This window comes from Schistocerca piceifrons, chromosome 7 (genome assembly GCF_021461385.2).
Source record: "Schistocerca piceifrons isolate TAMUIC-IGC-003096 chromosome 7, iqSchPice1.1, whole genome shotgun sequence".
NCBI classification, from domain to species: Eukaryota; Metazoa; Arthropoda; class Insecta; order Orthoptera; family Acrididae; genus Schistocerca; species Schistocerca piceifrons.
Window position 1 is genome coordinate 108,789,132 of NC_060144.1, and position 23,605 is coordinate 108,812,736.

The window sequence follows — 23,605 nt, forward strand, 5'->3', positions numbered from 1 at the left end:
TCTTTTATTTTCAGGTTTAGTTTTGGTTACTGGTATTGGCAAAAATTTCGGTAACTCATGACTCTTCATAGCTAGACATCAATATGATGTTATTAGATCACATTACATTAGATTACATTAATTCTTGTTCCATAGATCATGAATACGAAATTTCGTAATGAAGTGGAACGTATCATTTTAAATGAAAGATTTCTTTAGATACAATGATTCAATTTCTTTGCAACAATGTTTTACATACACTCTCTCTCTCATTCTTTTGAATTCTCTCTCTCTCTCTCTCTCTCTCTCTCTCTCTCTCTCTCTCCCCTCTCTCTCTCTCTCTCCCTCTCTCTCTCTCTCTCTCTCTCTCTCTCTCTCTCTGCCACACACACACACACACACACACACAAACATATGCACACACACACATTCTTTTTTTATTTGTATTTGTTTGTTGTGCTCGACTATCGGCGAGGCACGAGAACGCCTGTGAATGAGTTTCTTAGTTTTGAGTACAGTTGCGAAAGAAATATAAAAACACCTGTGAGAGTCACTGATTTAAGATGCCTAGTTTGCAGTCAATTCTGAGTATTATTAGTAACTACGCTCCAGTCTATAAACCTAGTTACAGAAATGCGAATCAGACGCATAACGTATTCCAGGCCGCAGCAGCTGCGACTTGGAGACACAAGCTATTGTCACTTCCCAGCCCGCTGTAGGATCACATCGGTTCGTCTTCTTCCTGCTGGTACTGTAACTGAGATTTGGCAACAAGGCAACGTATGTTTGGCAACTCTGTGATCGACGACTTAATTCCTTGTGTGCACGGAATTAAGCCTCAAAGTTCACTTGATTTTACTGTCATTTCCATTGAATAATCTCAGTTATTATCGCTTGAGGTGTAACAAAAGATTCTAAACTTACGGTTTTCAGCTCAGGAAAGTCGTTGCAGGTGGAAATCGCAACTAATCTCGTCCTTCAAATAGCGGTTTATGAGTTCTAGCCACTATTGACCTCGTAAGAGGAAGCTAAGTTGCATACATCGTCGCCAGCTCTGTGGTAACGTGGTGACCTGTGAAAAAGCATCTGTTAGGGTTCGCTGTTCCTGACTCCAACGTTTTTACCCCTTCTGTGAATGAGCTACAAGCAGTCAGATCAAACATCAATAAGGAAATGGCAAGAAAATACTTTCGGCTCATAATGCGATGGTGAAAAACTTACAATAATGCACAACAGGTGACGCCTCCTTCCGGTGCTGACAAGCAAATTTTGGGTTTCTAGAAATACATAACTATATTTATGAAATGCCATATTTGCATACCTCTTGAGTATGACACAGCATGCCAATTAAACACAGACCCAATCAAAATCTAAGTCAGTAGTATTTTACTAATTACTGTCGATAGAAGCATGCTTGTGAACAGATACTCAGTTTTATTAAAACAGACTTTCGTCGTAAGGTTATCGTGGGTAATTTTATTTGGTTTCTTATAATACAATGCACAATTTTCGTAAGGTTTCCTTTAGTGTTGTTGAAACAATAGTACACATGAGAGCAAAATTAATCATCAACGATGTATGCGAATTCTCTGATGTTATCTATAAAAGTCTGACGATGCACATATAGTTTATTGATTACATGCCTGTAGAAAACGTGTTCTGAGTTAAAGCTGTTAAACAATGTTTGAAGAATAATAAAATGCCACTACCACACGACAGCTAACGTAGAAATTACTTTTCTGACGTATTTGGGCACGATGCGCTCTCCCCATACATAATACAAAAGCTTCGAGATGCATCTGCTGCCTGGCTGCCTATTAAACCTGAAAAGCACAAAATGTCACAGAAATTAGCCCTTTTTCCACATGCTACTATTTTAGGTTGAGAAGTGAAGGGAATTATGTTCAGAGTTCCATTAGATTGGTAACTTCAGCAGACAGCAGAATTCAGTTTTAAAAAAAATTGGCAGTAAATTCATTCGAACTCTCGACATTTTATCTAGGGTGCAAGGCACCTACCATTACGCTACTAGCTGACACACAGCTACAATAGGTCCAGAGCTGAACAACAATTCCTCCAGAACCTCTGCATACCACAGCGCTGCGAGATAATGCAAATGGCGAGGTCTAGACTTCTGAGAGAAACAGCTACAGCTTTTCTTTTGCGCTGCACGACGTTTTTTACAAACAGATAGCTCAATAGAATAGTTCAAGTTGAAAGGAACACTTCCAATTTAAATTTCTGCATCCTACGCTATTGGCAGTTCTGTGTCGGTGGCAGTTACGTGATTTTATTTCGGTGATTACAAAATAGTCGAATGTATGCACAGGGTAGCCGAGGCAGCTAGTTCATGGTGATTCGGTCAACCAAGTAAATGAATTTACTGAACATGCTGCAATTTACTACAGGAAGCCTGTGTGTCAGAATTCTCATCCACTGTGGCGCAAAGGCGTTACGATAGAATATGAATCACAGAATAGAGGCTTGGGTGGTCTTTTGGACTGATGGTAGGTTCTTATACCTATAATCTAGGTTCGATTCCCACTTATGTCAATGATTGTAGATAGGGAGAGAAAGATTCCATTCACTTCTGGCTACACCAAGTGAAGAAGATATAATGGCAGTGTGGTTTGAAATTCACATTAAAGATGATATTCCTTCTCTGCCAAGTAGACGTCAGGTTGGACCACAATAAAGTCGTGAGTGGCGACATGTAGAAACTCCATCAGCAATAACCTTTCTTATACTAGTTATTTATTAGTGACGAAAGAAACGCTATGTAGAGTCACAGGACACTTATTCCATCTTTTATCTGAGCCTCTGTATGTCGAAAAAATTGGTTCTGAACTGAGAATGAAATTCAGACCGCCCTTAACGCGGAATTTGATCCGCTCGTGACAATACAGCTCGGCTACAATTTGTTGTTTGTTAAAAACTGCAGATTCCTCAACATCTCCACATATTGCGCGTGAAAGGGTTCGATTCCTGGCCCGGCACTAAAGATTTCATTATGTATTATCAAGCTCTAGCATGAGAACACCTATCTGCTGGTGGATAGTAATTTCGATTTTTAATTTTTTTTTCATTCGTTGTCAACAATAACGATATCTGACGTATTTGATTTCCAGTGGGACACAGAACTATTGCGAGATCACTGTAAGTTTAAGATGTTAGTCCGAGCTGCTGGTGGAGAAAAATTCGGTAGCTGACGTCTCTTTGTGTGTAGTCAACAACGATATGTGTGGGGCTCTATTCCCAGTGAGCACTGAACTCTTCGTCATATTATTTCTAGTTCAAACATGCTCACATGTCGCTGCTGGTGCAACAAACCCATATTTAACGTTCGTTTTCTCTAGAATATAACAGGGATAGGTGCCGGGTTGGAGTCCTGGGAAGGAAAAAATTAATGTTTCGTCTCGTCATTTCAGTTAAAACATCTAGCTACTGCCGAGAAAATCCGATATGTTACAGTTGGTTGTGCTTCGATATCAATCCGATTAGGTTCTGGATTCGAATCCCTGTCCAGCACAAAGCTTTGCCTCACGGCCTTTCAAGTAAGTTACTTGTGAAGAAGCAATATTTAACATCTCTCGTAGTTTGTTAACAGGGACAATAGATGCTGGGTAAGAATTCACGTCCGTTAAAAATGTTTGCGTTATGTAATTTAAAGTTGATATTTGCTAACTGATACTGTCTAAAATCGAGGTATATCACTCTCTGTATGCCTAATCAGGAATGACAGTTTGCGTCAGCCACGAAATCTTTGCTTAGTCTGCTTGACCTGGGTTTGAATCCATATGCAGAACGAGACGGTTCGTCGTATCATTTGAAGTTCATACATATTCTCAACTAGCTGCTTGCGGATAACTTAAATTTTTAATGTCATTTTGTGTTAAATAATAAGTACTGTATGTTACTTTGAAGAGGAAATCATGAATACGACGAACTTACTACGTGCATTACCTATCTGACGTAATAATGAGAGTGGTAACATTTCAGGTATGTCATTTATTGTAATAAATGTGGGCTTACAAGCCTTAAGGACAGTCTTATCTGTGATAAGGTGTTCCCTGATATTTGTAGCATCGTAGTATTACTGTACATCTTGAGTTACTGCGATACAGAGCAGTTTTTTCTAGTGGTGACTTGTTGGAACCATTTTCAATAGTCAAACGACTGTACCAAGGAGCGATTAGAGGACCTGCTAGACAGCTGCATTATGCCGATTTCATGAGAATCAGGCGAAATGCAATTCAGGTCGTTCGGATACTTTTGAGTATGACTGTACATCTCCTTTTGGAGATATTTATTTTAGTGCGTGACTTGATCTAGTTGAGATCTTTCTGGAATGTCTAAAACGTTCAATAAACCAGTATGATCCAAACAGTAGATGAGCCATTTGGCAAGTTAGGCAACGTTTTTGTGATTCTTGCTTTGTCTACACGACTGCGCATCTCATCAATGCTTTCGCTGCCATCAATCAGCAATGCAAGAACGTATGGTTTATCCTGTGTTGTCTTTAAAGTTGCTTAATTTTAGTTTTGCACAAGGTATTACTGCATTGAGCCACTTTTTGCTTTTATCGTATCAACCAGAAAGAGATTAAAGAGTCGTCGATTCTGCCCCTAGGGGGCAAATAAGTCCACTGATAGTTTTAAAAATGCATCAACAATCAGATAGGGTCAGCTGAATTATCAAATTGTTCGCTGAACATGCTGGTGTCCAGAGGAAAGCATCATTGATGAACAATCGTAAAGAAATGCAGACAGACTTTCAACACTTCAGATTTGCGCAATAAGTTGCAGCTCTCTCCAAAGACACATAAAAATTATTTTCATAAATAAGAGAAGGAGCTCATTAGCATTTCTAAAACAACAACAGGGACCATCCACTCCTCATCTCATTTTTCACACACTTAATAGTCGTATGAAGAAGAGTATAGAATCAAACGAGCGTCAACTTTGTAAAACAAAGGAATGACACAGATTGATAGGAAGGATTCTGAAAAATTGCAGTGCATCTGTATGAAACCAGAAACAAAGATCTAGTGCAATCAGTTGTTGAGTGCAACTATTGTGTTTAAGCTCCTTATCGAACAGAACTGCAGGTTACAGCTGAAGATATTGTAGAAAGATGGGCAGTTAAGCAAATGATCAAATATTAAAAATGGCAAACACCAGTATAAGACGTGTGGCTAGTGCCTCCCGTCGGGTAGATCGTTCGCCGGGTGCAAGTCTTTCGATTTGACGCCACTTCGGTGACTTGTGCGTCGATGGGGATGAAATGATGATGATTATGACAATACATGGATGACGCATGAGTTTTTAAATCTAATGAATACTGAGAGAAGAAAATAAAAAACCAGCCAATGAAACGCGGAAAAGTGAGATTGACGGAAAGTGCAAAATGACAAAGCGGGAATAGCCAGACGAGAAGTTCATGACAAGGGGGAAAAATAGATTCCTCCCGTAGGAAAGAAGAAAAGAGAAGCATTAGGACTAATATCAAGAGATGGTAAGCCAGCAGTAAACAAAGATGTGAGAGGCGAAAGGTGGAAGGAATATGTAAAAGGGTGAAATAAGAAAAAGAGAGCTTAATGGTTGATCTAAGAAAGACATGAAAAAGTAAATGTAGATGAGTTGTGAGATGTGATACTGCATGAAGAATTGTACAGGTCACTGAAAGACCTTAGTCAAAACAAGGTCCCTGGAGTAGACGATAATCCTTCAGAATCTTTGGGATCCTTGGGAGAGCCAGCCACAACAGAACAATTCTACCTGGTGTGCAAGATATGTGAGGCAGGCGAAATACTCTAACTTCAAGAGGAAAGTAGTAATTCCAATTTCAATGGAGGCAAATGCTGACAGATATCATCTTTACACTCGAACCATCAGTTTAGTATGTCATGCTTACAAAATACGAACACAAAGTACTTGCAGCAAAAGAGAAACGCTGGTAGAATCCGACATGGGCAAGAACGGTTTGCACTACAGAGAAATGCAGGGATACTTGGGGCACTGCTGTCCCTACTACTTATCATGGAAGAGAGGTTGAAGATACGGAAACCTACATTTATAGCATTTGCAGATGTGAATAAAACTTTCGACGATTTGGAATACAATCTTTGAAGCTGTTATGGTATCAGCGATAAAATAAAGGGAATGAAAGTTTATTTACAACAGAAACAAGACTGCATTTATGAGAGTCGAAGAACATGACAGGGAGGAGTAGTTGAGAAGAGAGTGAGACATGGTTGTGGCCTCTCCCCAACGTTACTCTATCTGTACACTGAGCAAGCAGTTAAGGCCACATGAGAACTTTCGGAATTCAAGCTAGAGAAGAAAATAAAACTTGGATACTGACAGATGACTGCAGAGACAGGAAAGAACTCAGAAGAGCAGTTGAATGGAATAGACTTTGTCCTGAGAAGAGGTTACAAAGTGAATATCAACAAAAATGAAACAAGGATAATGGAAGATAGTGGAATTAAATGAGGTGATTATCAAGGAATTAGATTACGATATGAAACAATGAAAGTAGTAGAAGACTTCTACAATTTGGGCAGCAAAATAATTAATAATGTGCGAGTAGAGAAGATACAAACTGTAGATTGTGTAAAACACGAAAAGCATTTCTCAAAAACACGAGTTTTTTAACATCGACTATGTATTTTAAATGTCAGAAATCTTCCCTGAATGTATTTGTCAGAAGTGCAGCCAATTATGGAAATGAAAAATGAATAATAAGCAGTTCCAACGGATAGAAAATAGAAGCTTTTGAAATGTGGTGCTACCGAAGAACGTTAACCAGTAAATGGGTAGATCGTGTAACTAATGAGGATGTACTGAATTGAACTGGAGGAAAATTATGGTACAACTAAACAGAGAGATGGCAGCGATTGATAGTACACATCTTAAGATATGAAGGAATCGTCAGTTTCGTAAGTGGAAAAGCATGAGGGTATAAATTGTAGATCGAACAAACGGATGAATTTAGTGAGCAGGTCCAAATGGATGTAGGTAGCAGTATTTAACCGGAGGTGAAGAGACTTAAACAGGGTGGTGTTGCGTTGTGAGCAGCATCAAAACAACCTTATTATTGAAGACCACACCACCAACATCAAGCAGCTATGACAGAAGACATCGAACAAGACGGATTCGCATTACTATGATGGTGATGGTTCGGTATAGCCCGTTCAGCAATTTTACACAGGTCCACGGAAAACTGAAGCGGGAATCTCTGGAAGAAAGATAACGTTGTTCTCGAGGAAAATATTAGGTTGTAGTTTGAGAACTGGTATTCCAGGACGGCTGTACAACATTTCTGCCACCGTAATCAAATATCTGGCTTAGGTGTCACGCAGGGAACGCATGCACTTCTTCTAGGTCAATGATTAAATGGCATAAATCAGAAAATAGATATTGTTACGAAGTACCCTCTGCTATACTCAGCGCTTATCTTGTGTAGTATATTTGAAGATATAGTGGAATGTCATAGCAAACATCTTATGCAGCGTGAACTACGCTATGTTTCCAGACCTGACAGCTCTCATTGAAGGCGGTACTAAGCAAGTGCTCCCTACATACAAGCGGTGTCATGACAACCGGTCAACCAAAACTGCTCCAAGAAGCGGAAGAAAACCAATATTGACTGCGTAAGAGTGTCGTAGAAGCTGCCGTCTCTCTCTGCAAGGTAGTCGGCATACCGCAAAAGATGTAACTGTCATCCTGACGACTTCATGGTTTGAGTTACTGATTCAACGGTCAGACTAAAACTACGGGGATTTGATTGAGGGTGAGGACTCCAAGAATAAATCCTTATTTGCACAAAATGCAGAGGCAGAAACGTGTACTTTTGACTTTTGCATACGGGTACTGGACAAAAAGAGAATGGGCTACATTTATTTGCAGTGACGAGATATTTTTGAATGACAAGGAATTAGGTTCTTTCGTCTTCGACCAGGCGAAGAATTATTGCTAGCAGTTGCCTGAATACACCAGCGCCTCTATGAAGCATCTCATCGTTGTAATGGAGTGGGACTGTATGGTGAGACATAGCACTGAGCGACTGCATGTATTACAGGGCAACATTAACACGAAAGACTACCAACAAGAAATCTTGCTGTTGGAACTGTTGTCCTCTATCTGTAATTTGTTTTAAGGTAACAAAGATTATTGCGTCTTTCAGCAAGAGAACGCGTTATGTCACAGTTGTCGAAGTCTTAGAATCAAATAGATACGGTTCGCTAACGATCACATCAGTTTGATGACTTGGTCTGGCAATATATGCGACCTCAACTCTTTTGAGAAGTTATGCCAAGACTAAAAATTGTGGTTTTACGACGGAATCCTAGAGAGATCTACTAGAGGACATCGTCAATTCATGATCTCCATTATTTGGCAGACTCGAAGCCGTGCACGATCGAGGCAATGATTAAACCGAAAGGATATCCCACGAGATACTGAGAAAGATTGCAATAAGTTTTGTCCCAAATTATTTTGTAACTTCCAGAAATTGTTGGGTTTTGGGTATTTTGTTTGATTTTAAAATAATTTTTTATATTTTAACTCAAATTCTTAATCAAGGGGCAAAAGAATATGTCTCCTGAAATTTTGTAATTAATTGTTATGTATATTTAAACTAAAGTGAATTCAGGAATACAACTGTCAGTGAATACCTGCAAAGCGTCCAGAATTAATTATCGTTGTCTGAAGTATCGGTGGAGCTGCAAGTCCCCTACTGAGCGCCTCCCCAGGTGGCGAATAGGGGGATGCTCACCAGATATGGTGGGTACCGGGGAATTAAGATACCTATAAAATATATCTCAGGGCTGAAAACCTTGAGAGGTTACTTCGTCACCCACTTCGGTGACCCCAAACACATGCTCCTTTGGACTAAACATAATGTCAACAGAAATAATACCCAGGTGATAACCAATCCACCCCAGTCATGATGGGGGAAGCAGGTCATCGGATTCTGGGGACCCTGCACCTCTATGTACTCCACCACTACTGACCTCACATAAGCAAGAACAGAAAAAGAAAAGGGACATCACTTACCTAGCTACAGTGAACATGAACTCCCTGTTGAAGATTGGTAAACTCAAACACACCCTTGATGTGTTGGAGAAGTCTGACATCAAGATAGCGGCATTGCAAGAGACTCAGTTCCGAGATGTGGATGCAATGGAATCCCAATGATAGCAGATCTATAAAGGAAAACCAAGTGAAAGAGAGATGAAGGCAGTTCCACACCTGGGTACTAGCTTTGCTGTACATCATGGAACTATCGACCATGTTTTAGAATTCACATCCCCCAATGTCAGAACCTCCTCATTATCCTTGAGGACCCGCGACAGAGCATACACAATAGTTAACTTCCATTCACCTACAAATGACACCAATAGGAAAGATCTGGAAGCAGTAGAATACTAATGGAACACCCTTTAAGAGACCCTAGACAAGATCCCTAACCACCACACCATCATATTCATGAGTGACTTCAACGCACAAGTTGACAAGGAAAAGAAGTACCGCAGGATAGTAGGCGGTTACCCAGCCAACAAGAGGACCAAATGGTGAGGGTCTCATAGACCTTCGTGACAGCTGCAGTGTGGCCCTAAAATCAACTGCATTCAAGCGACTACCTAGGAAGGCCATGACCTGGAAGAATGCAGATCACCGGCTGGGTGAATTTCAAATAGACCTTTTGGCTATTGACAGGAAATGTCACAAGGAAATACAAATCGTCAAGGTATTGAATGGAGCAAACCTTGACTCTGACCGCTATCTCTCCATAGTTAAGCCCAATCTACAACCTTTGAGAAGAGCTCATAATACCTAAAAGGTTTTGAGAATACCAAGGTTTAACGCCCACTGGCTGATCGACAACGACTGCGACTTCCAGACCACCCTTGAGAAGAATACACAGAAACAAGGCCCTACTGGATGCCGTTCAAGAAACTATACTTGCTTCATCGAACAAAGGCAGCCACTCCTGGTGGACCACAGAATGCGATCAAGCTATTGAGGAAAGGCGTAGAACCTGGATCAAGTGGAATCAGGGCAAAGTTGAGCCCAACCGTCAGGCTTTCATGGCGCAAAGAAAAACAACAGCGAGCATCACCTGCAAAACCAAGAGGAACTAAAACAGGTCTCAAATACTATAGGCAGAAGAATATTTAAAGAAAGAATTCAAGATTCGAACCTGCGCCAGCAGCGGCAGCGTGGTTACGGACTGAAGCACCTAGAACCGCTCGGCCACTGTGGCCGGCAAAGCGGAAAGTGTATGTATGAAACGTCAGTATTACAAGGCTGAATGTTTTATACTATCGTTTAAACAGCTTTTATTATATCGTTGTCTAGAGCTAATGTTGAAAATTAGGTTGACTGAGAAGGTAAGGATGAGGAGGTTCTACGCAGAATCGGAGAGGAAAGGAATATGTGGAAAACACTGATAAGGAGAAGGGACAGGATGATAGGACATCTGCTAAGACATGAGGGAATGACTTCCATGGTACTAGAGGGAGCTGTAGAGGGCAAAAACTGTAGAGGAAGACAGAGATTGGCATACGTCAAGCAAATAATTGAGGATTTAGGTTGCAAGTGCTACTCTGAGATGAAGAGGTTAGCACAGGAAAGGAATTCGTGGCGGGTCGCATCAAACCAGTCAGTTGACTGATGACAAAAAAAAAAAAAGAGCTTATCTTAACTCTTGGAATACCAAGGAAATACCAAGGTATGAGTGGAGCAAACCTCGACTCTGACCGCTATCTCTCCATAGTTAAGACCAATCTACAACCTTTGAGAAGAGCTCATAATACCTCAAAGGATTCGAGAATACCAAGGTTTAACGCCCACTGGCTGATCGACAACGACTGCGACTTCCAGACCACCCTTCAGAAGAATACACAGAAACAAGGCCCTACTGGATGCCGTTCAAGAAACTATACCTCTCTCATTCATAAGAATGAACCTGGTTTCTTCTGCACGTCACTGAAGATATGTGTGAAGATCGTGAGTTGAGTTCTACATGAACTGTATTTTCGAAAATCATAGTGACGTCCAAAGAGAAGTTTATTGTGTTGTAGTTAATCATAGTGTCTGAACCCAGAACATGTACTAAGTTTCTGCTGCAGATAAAGGAAAGCAATATAAGATTTGTGAATCGGTAGCATTTTATTTTGTGTAGGTGTTACTTTTATCATAAAGTTCTGGTTCAGTGGCTTTGATTTTCTAAATGATCTCAAAATTGTATTCCTGAAGAAAAACGAGTTTGCTAAGTGTGAATGAGATATATGATACGAGAAAGCTCAACGTCTGATTGTCGCACAAGACCTTAATGTAAGAGTTGAATTTTCTTAACGTCCAGTGCACAGCTGAAGTGTCTAACTCAGTAGCAGAGTATGAGTATTCGCATTCATATATCGTGCAACTGGCAAAACTTGTGACTCTAATATCTCTTGGATCTGAAATAAGCGAGCTCCTAATCCAGAAAATGAAGTATCAGTGACTAAGCAAAAATTCTGATCATATCAGGCTGATGCAAAATGTCAGAATTTACTAGAGCCTTCTTATTATATCAAAATTATTCTTACAATAAATCTTCTAGATGCACAATGCATTTTGCGTTAAAAGGGTTAGCAAGACTGTATTGTTTAAAAACCGATTAGAAACAAATCGAAAAATAAAAGGAGCGTAAGCAAAGAATGCTCTAAACTGATTATTAGTATGAGGGAACACTAAATTTATGATGCAGTAATCTTATTCCAGTAGACGTAACTATGTGACCAATAAAGTTAGCGCTCCCCCTCCAACTTATAGGGTCAAAGGATATACATATTTCTCAGCATGCTACCTAATAACAGGCTAAAATTCTATTTATCATAACTATCGTATGCAGCTGCTGTTGCTCCTAAATAGTTCTCTGGTATACACATAATGCTTGGGAGCATTATGGAGCACCTATGTGCTTATTTTTTATATCATATGTAAATGGATTGTCTATTCGGAATCCTTTAATTACATGGTAAACCTTCTCCCTCTTTATAACATACACTTCTCTCCAGCTGACGTCTTCTTTTCGTCTAGGTAATATTCGTGCTTAAGTCTACTTACTGAAGTTTATTTACAGCTGGTTAAGTAGTAATGTGAGCAGAAACCAAGACGCTAACAGAGAAGGGAAATGCCTTAATGATGTTACGAAAAAATACTATTAAGTTAAAGAACCTAATATTTAGGTTTTCACAAGAAGAGGAGTTCCAACAGTAACTATTAAGTGAATGTAGTTCTCAGTGTCAGCTTATCTAGAATAAGCATACGCGTAATTTGCAAGGCACGCTGCTGCCTTAAACATTGGATACTTTTCAATATACATAGATGTATGTATATAGTGGTTACAAGGATTATCAGTTGAGAGACACTCTAGTACTAGTCTGAGCATCATTTGGACAAATGCTCAGTCAAAATCTAGACCCACAGGTTGCGATGCTCTGGGGGATGTAACACGGGAATTTTAACTATATTAGAGTTATAGACGTGAATAAAAGGAAATCATGTGGCATGAAATCTTAGTATATCTATGAAAATTTGAGATAACGGACACTGACATGTGCATCTGACTAGATCTTTTTCAGTACAAGCGGACTATAGTAACAGTTTCAATACTGAGCAATTAGCTGGATAGCTCACATATGTAAATATTTTAAAAGAATTTCTGAGACAACTAATCTAAGGTTCCGCACAGAAAAGGAGGTGCTTTAACTACGCAAATTATATATATTACCACATTGTTAGTGTTACTCATATCAAAACTATGTTTACATTAGAATAAGAGAGCAAGTTGGCTTTGGATGTATACTGTACTTGGTTCTTTTTATGAGTTACGAGTATATATAGTGCTTCGTTTTTCGCGTTGGCTTGATTTCATTTCATGTTTCTTCGAATTCCGCTTTTGATTTGGTCTGACACTCTACACAAGGGTTGAACTCTACGCAGTAATGGAGAATGTTGTCCTACATTGTGTAATTATGTTACCTCCACAAAACAGTAGTGGTCTGAAGTCAGGTCAGAATCGCAATTGGAAAGCTGATAAATGTCAGTAAACAAATGCAAGGAGGCGTATACATGCAATTGTTCTGTGAACAAGTAACCTAGTTATATGTTATTTATCGTGTTACATGGATGACCTTGGGATCAGTGTGGGAAAACATGAACCACAAATAATGTAATAAGGAACTATGTTGAGGTGAGTACAACTTCAGGAGTTTACTGTGTTAGTAAATACGGCGATAGATAGGGAAGCTATGAATACACACAATGTGAATGTTCGACAGCACTGTCGAAGTAGTACTGTGTAGGAACCTGTTATTATGGACCAAAAACTAAAATGTCGTAGCACTTTATACGATGAATTGTGTACTTACCTTGAGATGGACTTATCGATTTGCTAACTGTATCTGGTGTCGTGCAGAAAAATAGAAATTGGTCTCTTTGCGTGAGTTGCAGTTGCTTCTCAAATACGTCACGAGTACTCACTAAGAAATTATGCCTCACCAACTTGTAACGGCCAACGGCCTAGTGGCCTGATTGAACTGCTCCGCGTCGCCTGACGTCAGGTGCGATTGTCGATGCATCTATATAGCGTGCCGTCATTATTGACTTGAATTATGTTTAAAAAAATACGAACTTATTTAGAAGAGACACGTCTGTTCTGCGCGCTAAAGCATTAACAAACTTAATGAACTCTTCTATAACCAACTGTAATCACACGAAACAGTGACTAATGGCCAAACAAGCGATGCTCAAATGTAAATGATTCAGGTATTTCCCATTTTAAACACGAATCCATTTCACACACACACACACACACACACAAACGTGCAGACGCACACAAAATACCACAAGTAAACAATAATCATCTACGAGTTGTGACAACTGATAGCTCGTGCTGTGTCACTGTGCCTTCATGTTAATCACAATTACTGCGATACTGAGGAACACCAACTTTAATAACCGTGATGTCCCTTCCCTCCATCTGCATACGTCGGGAGGAGACGCGACTCGTAACGATGTTCGCCCCATCAGTATGACGTGGAACAGCACCTGTAACTCTCGTAAAACACAGCTCCTCGCGTAGTTAAGAAATATTCTATTGTTCGTCCGTAACAGTCTTATCAGTTTGTGTTAATTGATCAATTGTTTATCTTTTATCTTATGCCCGGTTAGTTTCGTTGAGCAGTGAAATCTTGGTTCTTAATCCCACCATTACAGTCGTTGTTCACATCATCCTTAGCGAGGATTAATAACTGCTGTTCGTAATTCCGTTGCTACGTCAAATTATTAACAATAGTCCGTGGTAACTCCAGAGATCACTTATGTTGAAGTAACGCCCTTATAACACGCCGTAATGCTGAATTTTATGTTATTCACCTTTCTCTGTTATTTCTGTCTTCACACACTCACTTAAAATGTTTAAAAGACTAAATCACTAACATGAACATACCTAATATTATTCCTTGTATCATATAGGTGACACATCTGATTTATCTATTGACAAATACACTCCTGGAAATTGAAATAAGAACACCGTGAATTCATTGTCCCAGGAAGGGGAAACTTTATTGGCACATTCCTGGGGTCAGATACATCACATGATCACACTGACAGAACCACAGGCACATAGACACAGGCAACAGAGCATGCACAATGTCGGCACTAGTACAGTGTATATCCACCTTTCGCAGCAATGCAGGCTGCTATTCTCCCATGGAGACGATCGTAGAGATGCTGGATGTAGTCCTGTGGAACGGCTTGCCATGCCATTTCCACCTGGCGCCTCAGTTGGACCAGCGTTCGTGCTGGACGTGCAGACCGCGTGAAACGACGCTTCATCTAGTCCCAAACATGCTCAATGGGGGACAGATCCGGAGATCTTGCTGGCCAGGGTAGTTGACTTACACCTTCTAGAGCACGTTGGGTGGCACGGGATACATGCGGACGTGCATTGTCCTGTTGGAACAGCAAGTTCCCTTGCCGGTCTAGGAATGGTAGAACGATGGGTTCGATGACGGTTTGGATGTACCGTGCACTATTCAGTGTCCCCTCGACGATCACCAGTGGTGTACGGCCAGTGTAGGAGATCGCTCCCCACACCATGATGCCGGGTGTTGGCCCTGTGTGCCTCGGTCGTATGCAGTCCTGATTGTGGCGCTCACCTGCACGGAGCCAAACACGCATACGACCATCATTGGCACCAAGGCAGAAGCGACTGTCATCGCTGAAGACGACACGTCTCCATTCGTCCCTCCATTCACGCCTGTAGCGACACCACTGGAGGCGGGCTGCACGATGTTGGGGCGTGAGCGGAAGACGGCCTAACGGTGTGCGGGACCGGAGCCCAGCTTCATGGAGACGGTTGCGAATGGTCCTCGCCGATACCCCAGGAGCAACAGTGTCCCTAATTTGCTGGGAAGTGGCGGTGCGGTCCCCTACGGCACTGCGTAGGATCCTACGGTCTTGGCGTTCATCCGTGCGTCGCTGCGGTCCGGTCCCAGGTCGACGGGCACGTGCACCTTCCGCCGACCACTGGCGACAACATCGATGTACTGTGGAGACCTCACGCCCCACGTGTTGAGCAATTCGGCGGTACGTCCACCCGGCCTCCGGCATGCCCACTATACGCCCTCGCTCAAAGTCCGTCAACTGCACATACGGTTCACGTCCACGCTGTCGCGGCATGCTACCAGTGTTAAAGACTGCGATGGAGCTCCGTATGCCACGGCAAACTGGCTGACACTGACGGCGGCGGTGCACAAATGCTGCGCAGATAGCGCCATTCGACGGCCAACACCGCGGTTCCTGGTGTGTCCGCTGTGCCGTGCGTGTGATCATTGCTTGTACAGCCCTCTCGCAGTGTCCGGAGCAAGTATGGTGGGTCTGACACACCGGTGTCAATGTGTTCTTTTTTCCATTTTCAGGAGTGTAGTTTACTAATCTTTTTGTAATTAATTGTTTGTCCCTATCACGCACGCACACCGATATGTCATTCGAGATTAACTTCTCATCAGTCCAGTAATCATGAAGTTGCCAGCAACTTTTCATTGAACGGCGTATTGGTTTTTCTTCATGACTTTGTATTATTGTGTCGTACACAAGACTACGAATAGTTTTCTTGTCACTGATCCATTACTATCAAGTTATCAACTGTTCTTCAGTCCGAAGGTTAAGTCCAGTAAATCACAGTAAATCAGTACCACTCAATTAAAATCACCGTCGCGTTGATAAAGGTAAAGATTACTTTATTCAGTCGAATGACTGAGTATGGCTTGAGTCTCTCTCTCACGAACTATCGAACTTTCGCAACTGAAACAATCTAATAGCGTTTGCTTCTAGAAGACTATCGCAATAGTACTCTAGACAGACTCAAGAGCAACTAACTAAACATTTCTATATCCGTGTTGCATTGTAGGCGCACTGAATTTCCTTTCGATGCGGCTACAACTCTCTTCCATGGTAAATGTTATCTTCGACCGAATTATCTCCTTGGATTTAACCTTCGTTCATATGAACGTAATTTAAGTTTTCACGAAGTTTGTTAATTGGGGTTTTCTGTCCTTGGGGCGTTACATAACTGAACACTTAAAGTATTTGTCGCAAACAAAAAACGGATTGTGTGAATTTAAACTGGGACGTGCAGGCGTGCAGACTTCATCGATTATAAAATATTCTCAATCACCGTCTCTGATGAGTGATTCGAATTTTTCCAGACTTCAGAATAAATATTGACTATTATAATTTGTAAAAGTCATGTCTCAAATACATTTAAACCAAAATGTAACGTGTTTTAACTGACTATAGTAGGAAAAAGCATTAGGGACAGTAACTATTTGAAATAGTAATATGAAATTGTTGAACATTGCAACTACATTCCTAATAATTGTAGCTATGATACTGTAACCAATATGTGATCATTCTATGTCTAACTAACCAACCCCTTCGGATGATTTGAATGGTCACTCGAAGAAGTTCCAGCCGTTGTCATAGCCATTCTAGGGGACAATATAATAAATTAAATTTTATAGCGTAATTAAGTAACATGCTGTGAAATATGTGTATTCTTGTATTCTTATATTGGAGTAGATGTAATTATTACATCGTTCTTTTGTAAAAAACCAAATGAGACTCTATTAGAGTCCTTCCTGCAATCCACTTCTTCTTCTTCTTCTTCTTCTTCTCCTTCTGTCTCTAAAAACGTAACATTTCCATTCTTGTGTCTCTAAGTTAACTGAATAATAAATGGATCAAAATGAATTATTGTCTTACTAAACATGTGTCTCAATCATCACTAATTTACTTCTGCATAAATTTATATTTTGACGTGATAATAGCCTAATCCCTGTGGGAAGCGAAAGGTTGGCGATTCGACAATTACCCACTATCAGCGTGCTACGACATGCATATTTGCATTCTTTCTATTCGAACCTGTAGTATAAATTATTTTACATATGAAGTCCGTTCATTCTTGCGGTATCGTGCGACATATTTTGTCGCATTATTCTGCATATTAACGCATAAACGCAATCACCCAAACTGTAGCTCTCCTAGTTTGATATCTGTGCCCGGTTTCACCATAATAGGACATTTAACAGCTAGCAAAGGACAGATTCCGGTCCAGTTTGAGGTTTTATGTGAATCCAGTCCCAGCCGAAAACTAGACATTATCATTTTTACTCCCGCTGTATCGTTTGTGACTGGTCCCACCTCCGAACAGTCAGTACTCTGATTTTATGAAATGGAGTCTGGAATTCCATTTTTATTCTGACGCCTTTATGGGATAAAATCACAGAGCGTAGAATAGAAAATTAATGGTGACGGCTTTTAATATGTGACCCATATTCAAACAGACAGTTAAATTCATTGCTAAGAGAATGAACGCAATATAACTGGTTACTGCTTGAGCACAGCGTTTGTTTGATCTTTTTCTGATGATAAAAAATCACACATTGCACGTATTTTTAACAGTTTCGCGGAAATTCGTACTTTTAATAAAGTCATCCGCTAATTGTATGCTTAATCTACTAGCTCCGAAGCAATCAGACCTGTGCAGTCAATTAATTATAACCAAAGTAAACGGACATATTATGAGTCTTTATTGTCCCATTACTGTTCTGTCAAATCCAGCACACTAACGTGGACGGACAACCTTTACTAGTATAGTTACTCGTCTGCCTCAATATCCAATTACTGAAGTGAGCGATTCCCACACAGCTCTGTAATTACCGAAGTCATTACACTCTCTTAACGAAACGCACGTTTGCAACAGTTTAGGAATGTTGTCGCATACATTCGTTTCTGAATAATAATTCACGCAAAAGACCAACACATGACGCTATGAAACAGTTATAATTAATAATATTGGAACACAGAAATCGCAGCATTAGGAAGAGTCTTGATGAAGAGACGGAGTTTGTGTGGGCTATGCAGCGTAGCTGGCACATTGATTCTGAAAAGCCACGAATGACTGCCTCGTGAAGTAAAACAAAGATAACGCAGAACAGCCAATCAATGTTTAAATTTTTATAGCGACTCTGTGCAAAATATTTTGATTTTGTGCTCATTGAAATGACACGTTATTAAACTTCTGTATGAAACAGCTGAATGAGACAATTAACAGCTTGAACGTTTTTGGACACAGTGGTGTATTTTACATTTTATACTTCCTACGCAGGTTAAGTGAGGCATCCATAATTAACAGTTCTGCTTTTATCCACGAACGAAGGTTGCAGTGCTGTGACATTCGGTTGTCAGGAAATTTACACTAGTAATTACTTTCTGTATAATGGAGCACTCCTTGGTCATTTCAGCTACAAAAACACGACAGAGCTACTTAACCTTCGTCAGGTCAGACATAAAACCTAACTGATATACAGCCCGATCGTTCTTCAGCGACTACTGCATGCTACACCTATAGTGCAAACATTCTATCAGAAGTCTGAGCGTTGGCATGCGCATCATTTCCATCTGCATTAGTGCTTCTGCATTTACAATGTCCAATGCACCTTTCAAAATCAAATGTGCGTGAATTAATCAAGAGCCGGACGCACTTTTAAGATTCAGGCTGATTTACTGTGCCCAAACCCACTAAGTAACACGAAGAATTTATGGCCCTAGCTATGGATCCTAAAGTGTAGAGTTGCATTATATTAATAATGAGATTACTTGAAGGTGTTAACAGAAACAAGTGTTATATGAACACATTAATTTATTCCGAACCGAAATGCATCTGACTTTCTAACAAACTTATTTCACTGCATGAATGACACCAAGTTAACCTGCTAGTTCTCAGAGTTATTTGAAAGGCTTGAGACTGTTCCCTTTAGATGCCGCTGACGTTCTAAATTCGCCCCTCGAGCTTTTAACAAAACGAAGTCAGTGGCTGTTGCCCCTAACATTGGACTGAGAAACGCGTGCATCTGCCAAAGCGCTGCTGGACTTGAGACATATAACTGCAGTTATCTGATTAAATTCTTACCAGTGGTTGTCCTAAGGAACTGGTGCTACTAATAATGCTTACTATAAATTGTGAGGATGAGGTATGAAGATCATTGGTGTCATTACTGTCTCTCTGAAGTACAAGGCGCAGGTTGTGCTTCTGTCGATAAGAGCTTGTAACACTTACATCGATCAGAAGTAGGTTTATGTTATGTAACTGTGTATCTGCAATTATGGAGTGTGTATTCTTTGTTATTTAAAGTCACTCATTTATGACAAGAAAATTAGAGTTTTGTAATACATGGAAAAAGCAAACTGATTTGTTAAAATAATAAATGATTATAATATGTGTATGTTTATAAGAAAGACAATGTTTATTGAAAGCTGGTTCATGTTTAGAGCACTTGTATTTGTAATATCTAAAAGACATAGAGAAGTCTCTCCGCAAACGAACGTAGCATGGCGCGATGTGAAAGGTAGTTTTGGCGATCGAACTGAGCGACTCCTTGTTGCGAACGGTACGCAGTATGTGGGTAGCCGTAGCACGGTACGCTTCGACGGTCCCAAGATAGGCAATTGGAAGCTGCTTTGCTGAGGATTTTAGCCTCGGATGTGGATCAGGCTATTGTTTGGTATTCTCTGCAAAAAGGAATGGCTCTAATATGCTGAAAATCCGACTTCAAGAAGAAATATTATATATCATTCGAACGTCAAGAGCCGTGAGTACAGTTAACCGCCATGTTGCTTGCCAACAAAACTTCACCACTGCCTTACTAACTTCAAACATATAACTATGTATGTGGGTATGGAGCAGTTAATCTGTGTGTGTGGATTTAATAATAATCCAAATGCTATAAATCTGTGTCCAGAACCACATCTTCTGTCCTCATCACGAACCTATGCAGGGTTCTGTCCTCAGTGCTACTAAAACCGAGTACCCTGTTTTAAATGAACAGTTCTTGCATTCAAGTGGTTCAAAGTGGTATTTTTGTTTGTCAGTTGTAAAAGGAGTAGCAGAAGTTAAGATTAAAACTACAAAAGTGAAGTTGATAGGATTTTGCTGAAGTACTCTTAGTTTATTTCAATGTATAATTTTGCAGGAATTTAGTGCCAGATTGTGTAAATGTTATTGTTTAAAATAACTGCTTCACAGATAGTAAAATGGTTCAAATGGCTCTGAGCACTATGTGACTTAACTTCTGAGGTCATCAGTCGCCTAGAACTTAGAACTAATTAAACCTAACTAACCTAAGGACATCACACACACCCATGCCCGAGGCAGGATTCGAACCTGCGACCGTAGCGGTCGCTCGGCTCCAGACTATAGCGCCTAGAACCGCACAGCCACTCCGGCCGACACAGGTAGTAAGAAAGAAAAATAAGTGAAGCTCATTTTAAAAATAGTGGTGTCTTGATTTCTATCATGAATTATTCCTTCCCGGAGAATGTGGTCGTGCGGTTCTAGGCGCTGCAGACTGGAACCGCGAGACCGCTACGGTCGCAGGTTCGAATCCTGCCTCGGGCATGGATGTGTGTGATGTCCTTAGGTTAGTTACGTTTAACTAGTTCTAAGTTCTAGGCGACTAATGACCTCAAAAGATGACTCCTATAGTGCTCAGAGCCATTTGAACTATTTGAACCAATTATTCCTTTTTCGAAGTTAATTAAGCTCTGCGTTGATTTTTTTGTCTTGCAAAGCGTATTATAAACTACTCCATGTGAAGTATAGGATTAGATTTCATTGAATTCGTATTTTTTACTGAAATAACCATAGAATTTGACTAGTGACACTGCACTAGTTTATGAGTCCCCATCATATTCTCCAGATATTAGAATGATAATTGGACTATTAGCGCTGTTACGGAAAACTGATACATGTAGAGGAGTATAAGCAGTGTATTTATGATATTATTTATCTTTATTTGTGTTTTTTCATGTCAGTTAAAGTAGGAGCCTCTTATCGCCAAATTTAGTTCTGAACTTCATTCAGTAACATCTCAGTACTGGTTTAAGTAATGATCTTGCGTGTAGCTGTTATTAGCATCAGCTTGGTGCAAATTTGCTTTCCATAATTAATGGTGTGTGCGTTATCGATAACAGTTGCTACACATCTCAGAGTGCCCTGTGTCAGTTTGTATCCTGTATTCAAAGGGAAATATCAACGAAAGTAACTTTAACAACCAATGTTCAATTTTCTTAAACATATAGTTCCAAATTAATATGTCTAATTGGGCTGGCGACCGTTCATTTTTTTTTCATTCATATATGAATTTTACCACTTTCTTTCACTGCCAAGGCTAAAGTCCGTTTAGTTTTCTGTTAATTTCACCATATTCAAAATTATAGGCCGATACCTTTGTCCATTAGATAGATACACGCGGGGTCAAAATTCGAAATCCTCTCAGAGGGTAACGTCAGCTTGTTACACGGTACGCTTGTGAATTTTATGTGGCAAGTTAGCGTTATAAGCTCTGGTCACCGAGCGGATGCTCCAGTGGAGACAGCAGCTCAGCCGGCCGGAGTGGCCGTGCGGTTCCTGGCGCTACAGTCTGGAGCCGAGCGACCGCTACGGACGCAGGTTCGAATCCTGCCTCGGGCCTGGATGTGTGTGATGTCCTTAGGTTGGTTAGGTTTAATTAGTTCTAAGTTCTAGGCGACTGATGACCTCAGACGTTAAGTCGCATGGTGCTCAGAGCCATTTTGAACAGCAGCTCACAGCCATCCGTTTTCATCTCCAACCCTAAACAAACACCTAGATGTGCATTCTTCTCTATCACTGAACGAACTTCTAATGTTCTCGCTGTATCCTACAGCCTGTTCATACCTTCCTACTAAACAATAAGAACACTCATCTGTCCTGTGGCGTGACTGCTTCATATGCCAAAATCCTACCAAGTAAAACGCCTCACGTTAAAGCTCCAGTGGATCGAAAAATCACTGGAGCCTTAAACGTGACGCGTTTTTCTTGGTAGGATTTTGGCAGTTTTCGATCCATCAATCTTTTCCAAAAAAACTGCTTCCTACGATCTGTTCTCCTGACGTCACTAGCAGCTTTACCAGTCACGTATTTTGGCACCACAGCATTGTATCAGAAGTCTTCATATAGTAAAAAACTGCATTTGAGGTTGAAGGCACTCTTCAGAACATGTTAGAGCGCTGGTCCCCTACTGACAAAAGTTTCTCTCCTCGCCACTGCTTGGCTGTTAAGCTGGAGACGACTCGGAAACGAACAATATAGCACCAGTCCCCCGGGGCTCGCCAAACGATGCAGCCTTCACCGGGACAGCACATTACGCTGTCTGCTACGCTGGCTGCTCGGACCCATCATCTCGCCTCAATTGGCACTGCCTTGCCTGACCCAGATTCAGTGCATAGTGTCACTTCAGTCCAGTTCACTTTTATAAGCCATTATTGTAATATTCTGATTCTTCAAAAATGTTCAAATGTGTGTGAAATCTTATGGGACTTAACTGCTAAGGTTATCAGTCCCTAAGCTTACACACTACTTAACCTAAATTATCCTAAGGACAAACACACACACCCATGCCCGCGAGAGGACTCGAACCTCCGCCGAGACCAGCCGCACAGTCCATGACTGGAGCGCCTGAGACCGCTCGGCTAATCCCGCGCGGGTCTGATTCTTCATTTCCCTCTTAGTATAGCATATTTCCCATTTTAAATGAAAAGGAACATGTCAAATTGCTTGCCACTTCTCAAATTCCGCCTTCTGCTCATCCTCATAGAAGTGTGTAATTCTCATATTAAGTGAAAAGGGACATAACAAATAGCTTGCCAGGTCATCAGTCCCTAAGCTTACACACTACTTAACCTAAATTATCCTAAGGACAAACACACACAACTATGCCCGCGAGAGGACTCGAACCTCCGCCGGGTCCAGCCGCACAGTCCATGACTGCAGCGCCTTAGACCGCTCGGCTAATCCCGCGCGGGTCTGATTCTTCATTTCCCTCTTAGTATAGCATAATTCCCAATATCTACAATACCTAACTCCTGGCTACTCAAATATTTGAATCTAAATGAATGTTTTCATGTAAAATACATGGTTTCAGTTTCATTGCACATTGCCAACAGATTAACATAAACAAATTATTATGTAATACAGAATCACAAACATT